We start from the raw sequence: 6,442 nt of genomic DNA on the forward strand, positions 1-6,442 counted from the left end.
TGGAATAGAATGAAAGAGTAGAATGGCAGACTCGTTTCTGGTCAACATTCAAAAATGTGATCACCATCCCAGATTAGCTTTTGTGTAGCTTTCCAACAGTACATTAATATGTCATAATGCAGCATATTGTAAAGAATAATTGAATAAATTAATCGTGATAGAGCTGAACGCAATCTTATGATGCATAAAATTTGACGATTTTCTAAATACTTAACAGATAGTGATAAACCGCATGGTCTACATCTCACACAGAGTATAAACCACAGAACCTTTATTTGTTCTTAATAACTGAAAGTAATGTTTCTGCGTTGTTGTGGAATTGGAATTTGGAGAGTTATGTGAAGACTTAGATGCAGACTTTTTATCTGATCAAACTTATCACTGCTCAAAATTAGTTGGTTCGTCAAAAAATAAATGCAATCTAATTTCCAAACCGGTAATTAATCTAACATAATGCACTACTGTATCATGAAATATAAACACAATCTATATTTAATAAATATGCTGATTTTCAAAATTATGAAATCCAAATACGCATATTAGTAAGCAAATAACGTAATTATCCTTTTTATGCAATTTATAACATAAAGTAGGGTTCTTTTATCTCTGTATAATGGAATTTCATAAAATAGAGTGATGGCTTTCATGTAGCTCTTGCCATCAAGCAGATGTCCAAAATTACGAGGTCCATCTCAAAACAATCTCTTATAACTCATGCAATGTTATGTGAGCTATACGAAATCTTCAACTTATCATAGAAATGCTCAATTTTCCAACAAAAGGAAAATATAGAAGTAGATGAAATTTGAAGCTTTGCCATTATTATGTGGATGTTTTCATATCCAATAATTTTCATTGTTTCTGATAATTCAGAAACCATGTTTCGCCATCTTAAAACTCAAAATATTCAAATTCAGTGATGCCAATTTGACACCCCATAGCTAAACGTGATAAAGATTTATTGATTCATTTTTGGTTCATAAATTCTAAAATCTCTTAAATGCCACATGTTTACAATCTGAAATTTTCAGATTGTAAACATGTTGCATTTAAGAGGAATAAATCTGAAAAGAGAGATACCAAACACCATATAAGGTGTGTTTCAAATTTTTAGGGACACCATATAAAAACATAAAATCGAAATAATTTTTACCTAATATCTGTAAAAACTTCTTTGAAAAACATAAAAAATTAAATATAATAAAAAAATCTAAAATAATTAAACAAATATCAATGCTAATAAAAGAAGAAATTACAAAAAAATGCCAAATTTGTGTTTCAAATTTTTAGGGACAGCTAGATGAGATGGTATATAAATTCAAGTTAAATCTTTATTATTGCTCATTTTCATTTACTACCAGTTGTTTTAATAACTTAAAAAGCTTATATTGAAAACGTCCTCGTTAGTACTTAATTTTTTGCCGAAGAAATATGGCTAAAGGGAAATGGTTATCAGATCTTGAAAATGGCCAAATAAAAGCTTATTACAGCGAAAAAAGTCTTTGAGAAATATTGCAGCCCTCATAAAACGTTCAAAACGTGCTGTGGAAAATTATGTGAAGCAGTTAAATGTGAAATCAACTGCCATTCAAAAGCGAGGACCTAAGCCAAAGCTCGATTCACGTACCCGCAGGAGAATTATTCAGAAATGTTAAATGAAAAATCATCAGTACGAAAAGTAACAAAAGAATTGAAACTGCTATGTTCTCACACTACTGTTTGGAGGTCAATCAAGAGCAATAAAAACATGAAATATGTGAAAAAGGCTTGCAAACCACTACTTGCCAAACAACACAAATTACAACCTTTATTCTGGGCAAAGGAATACATGCATTTCAAAGATGAGTGGATAGAAGTCATGTTCAGCGACGAGAAGAAGTTTAATCTAGATGGGCCAGACGGTTGGAGATATTACTGGCATGATCTAAGAAAAGAACCAGAGATTTTCTCCAAAAGGCAAATGGGTGGTGGATCTGTTATGATTTGGGGAGCGTTTAGCTTCAATGGTACATGCGAACTGTCATTTGTGAATGAAAGAATGGATTCTGATCGATACCAAGAAATGTTACAAACACATTTACTTAATACAGGACTTGAAATATGTGGTCCAAATTGGACTTTTCAATAAGATAATGCATCTATCCACAGCTCAAAATCAACAAAAAAGTGGTTTAGAGATAACAATGTGAAAGTTATGGATTGGCCAGCTAGAAGCCCTGATCTAACCCTATTGGAAATCTATGGGGTCTTTTGGCAAGAACAGTTTATGAAGGAGGGCGTCAATTTTATTCGAAAATGCAACTTCAACAAGCAATAATGAAAGCTTGGTGCTCTCTGGATCCAACACTTCTTCAGAACCTAATATATTCCATGCCAAACAGAATATATGATGTCATCAGAAAAAATGTTGCTAATATTGAACGGTAAAAAAGTTTAATTTGAAGTTTTGAAGCTTTTAATTCCACTGTCCCTAAAAATTTGAAACACAAAATTTGTGCTGCTCTTTTGTTTAGTTATTTCAAAGTTGAAATTTATTTGTGTAATCTTTATTTGTTTAATCTAAATTATCCTACAATATTTATTTTTGTTATTATCTAACTTGTTTCAGAAATAAATGTCAAATATTTATTATTCACGCTTTTATTTTCATTTTTATTGGTGTCCCTAAAAAATTGAAACACGCCTTAGGATTAAAATAAGCATTTCAACATGTTTTGCATAAAGATAAATAGATTTTTGCTGTTCTGTAACAGAAAATATAGAAATATAATACATATGAAGGATGTTCTGTTAATGGACCGACTAACTCAAAGAATTTTAATAGGCACCAAGAGGAACAAAAATTGCATTGGAACATGGTATCTCAAACTACTCTCAGCGGGTGAAAAAGCGAATGAAGGCTTTGCATCTAGCGGCATTGTTTACATATATATTACTGTCATATGGGAGATGGGCAGCCTTCATCCAGTGCACTATGGAAATTCAACAGAGGCAGGAATACTCGGTGATTATATCTTAGAGCTACAGTTGCTGACCGAACTACAGAGTGGAGCATCGTACCTTACTTTTATGCAGCATTTTCTCCTCTAAAATATTGCAAGTAAGTTGCAAGAAATGAGGCATACGGCCCATGCATCAAAGTGCCTCTGCACAGTTTTCCCGAGAGGTGAGAATTTCCTTCGATTTTATAGATCTAAAGAGATAAACTGGACACGCAGGACACATGGCTTATCTTATCAGGTTCTCTGGATATTTAACTTAGCGACCTTTCTTTATAGGGTTACCCTAAATCACTCGTTTATTCGATATATATATATATATATATATATATATATATATATATATATATATATATATATATATATATATGTATGTATGTATGTATGTAATGATATTTTAAATTTTAATTGAAATGTAATTAAATTCCAAGATTTTATCTTAATTTCGCCCATAGTAACTTCATTCTAAAAATATTCTCTTGCTTCGTGATCCAATTCTCTACTTAATTAATTCAAGACAAGCTTTATAAAACTGCTGAATAGGCTAAACGCCGATACTTTCACACGCTCGGCATGAAGAGGTAAAAAATGTCCAGTAAGCACATTCTTTTTAAAAGATCCCTGTGTTTCCCTTACATGTGATTGACATGCGTCAGAAATCCCTATCAGAATCTTATTAATATATTAGCACTATGGAGAAATATTTTCCTTATCAAAATCTAAGGTTATATAAGGCGAGGGATAATTTATTTCGGCCCTTTTTTCCCCACTTCTGCTTTTGCAACGCGCTGTGGCGGACGCTCAATGTCCGCGTCTTTGCTTGTAAATAATTATGCTTTCCCGATGGATTAAAAAGAATTTAAAAAGATAAAGTCTCTTCACCGTCTTCAAACTGCATTCTGCATCACAACAAATAATGTTACACACACACACACACACACACACATATATATATATATATATATATATATATATATATATATATATATATAATACTTTGTGTCTACAAGGGCATTGAGAAATAATTTTTAAGTCGTTGTTGACTGTGCAATGACAAGGGTTGCCATTTCCAACGTTTGTCTAAATTAAACAATAAACCTTTTTGTTATTATTATTTTATATTTTGTCGTTCTAGTGTGACGTTGAAACCTAGGCGCGATTTACGCGATTTTCACCCTTCGTAATAATATGTAGAGCGGGAGGGAGGAGGGAGGGAAAGGGTATATTGGCAATTCAAAATAGCAGAAAAAAATTAAATTCCATAACAGATGCATAATTTTTAAAGGTCTTAATTTTTAAAGTCTTTTTTTTAATTTAAAAAAGGGGCAGTCATGAATAGTTTATAAATTTAAAAATGAGAAAAAAATGAAACTTTTTTTTAAATAATGTAGTTGCTAATTTCAACATGGTCGGAATATGATATAATTTTCGTGTTTGTATGATGTTTATTCGGAAATTTAGGATTTTTGGTTTGTCAGATGTTTATTCGGAAATGTAGGATTTTGAATAGGTTATATTGCAATAGCACTGAAAGCAGTAGATTTCCAATGATTTTCAAAGTATGACCAGTGCTAACACAATTTTGCATCGTTTTTTAAAATCCCTATTTTATCACGGAGCATTCTTTTCTTTTTTTTTCTTTTGAATAGAGTACCAAGGGAGAAAGTCGTTATTTTGCACTTTCAATAAATAGCACGTTTCTGTTTGTTCATCGTCATCGTATCTCTGAAGAAGGGATGTAAATATTTGTTTTCGGCAAAAAAATTATTCAGGAACACAGTCAAAAATGCTAGAATCACAAACAAATATATTTTTTTATTAATTATACTTAATCAATTCATTACATTTTATTTCAATACAGCCAGTATTTCTAGCATTGATAATAGTTACAGATATGTAGAAAGTGACATGGACGGAGTTAACTTCAAAAATCTGAAGTACGCTACCAAGTCGAATCTAGTTCAGAAGACTCGTCTCTTTCGGAGGCTGCCTCACGTACTTGTTTGGCAATCCAATCATTCTATTTATGACAAAATTTCGATTTTTAGTTAGCCATCTTTCTCGTCACCACCATTTTTCCATTAAGAAATCATTACTAAAACTTCGTATATACTTATTGTACATAAGCAGTTAGCCTTATTATTTTTTTTCATTCCAGATCCTATCAAATGTGTGTATATTCACAGTCGTGTCTGGTTGCAGATAGATGCCGTAAAACTGGAATATAGCATATCAAACGAATAAATATTGTGATTTTCAGGAATATTTTTAGAAAGAGTGTTAACAGGATTTTGAAAATTCGTACAGTAATTGCAGCAAATATTGGGAATCCTGACAAAATGTTAGACTTTAACAATGCTGAATGCAATATGGATACTGAAATAATTTTGCTGAATTCTATATTTCGGAATCACCACTTATAGTGGTGTAGCGAAAGTAAAAGGAATCTGAGACCAAATATAATTTGTTTGCCTTCAATCGTCACCAGAGGTTTAGTAAATAAAGATGACGTCCGGTAAAAGGCCTTATTCTGTCATCCTCTCACGGTCTTTAATCTTTAAAAATTATATAAACGAATTCATGTTTTGTTCGGTTCTGCTCCATGAGACAGGAGTATCAATATCTTCTCACGTCACTGCCTCAAGTAGATATAATAGAAAGAGATGCATTTAAGAAAAAAAAACATTCCGAAATAATTTGATTTCTGAATTTTTTAAAATTCTTTTCTTTTATTAAAAAAATACGCGTTTTTTAAAATTTCATATTCATTTTTTTTAAATTGTGTTAATGATAGTTTTTATAAACATGATAGAGCAAGATTGATAGTATTTGAATTTTATTTTTTATTGGAAGAGAAATAATTCTAATTCTTATTTATTGATAAACTGTTAATACGCTTTATGTTGTTCAAAATGTGTGGGTTTTTTTTTTCTTCTTTTTTTTAATTTTAAAGTAAAGGAATTATAGTTTTTTTTGCATAATTACTCATGTTGCACGAGAGAAAGAAAATATTTCATTATTATCAATTGAGAGGTATATTATCTGCATGGTGTTGATGGGGATATTTCATTAATAAAGAATATTGGCAGTCAGAAGAATGTGTTGATAGGAATGTTGAAAAGTTTTCTGTAGACTTCCCTCTTATCATATATTTAGATATATGGCAAGTTGGCAACATGTAGTTGGACACATATTACAACTTGCGAAATTATTCAGAATATGTGGCAGTTATGTAAAATTCAGTCTTCAATAATAATTCCGAAAAAAGTTTTATTTCTATATGTTAAGGATATTGATATTTTAATGCAACAAAATTATCATGGCAACAGTATTAGAAATACTTTCTATAAATCTTAAACAGATAAAAAAGAAGTATCAGCCTTTTTTTTTCTGATTTTAATCTCTGTGTTTACGTAGGAATACATCTCCTAATCCAGGGGTAG

This window comes from Argiope bruennichi, chromosome 6 (genome assembly GCF_947563725.1).
Source record: "Argiope bruennichi chromosome 6, qqArgBrue1.1, whole genome shotgun sequence".
Lineage (NCBI taxonomy): Eukaryota > Metazoa > Arthropoda > Arachnida > Araneae > Araneidae > Argiope > Argiope bruennichi.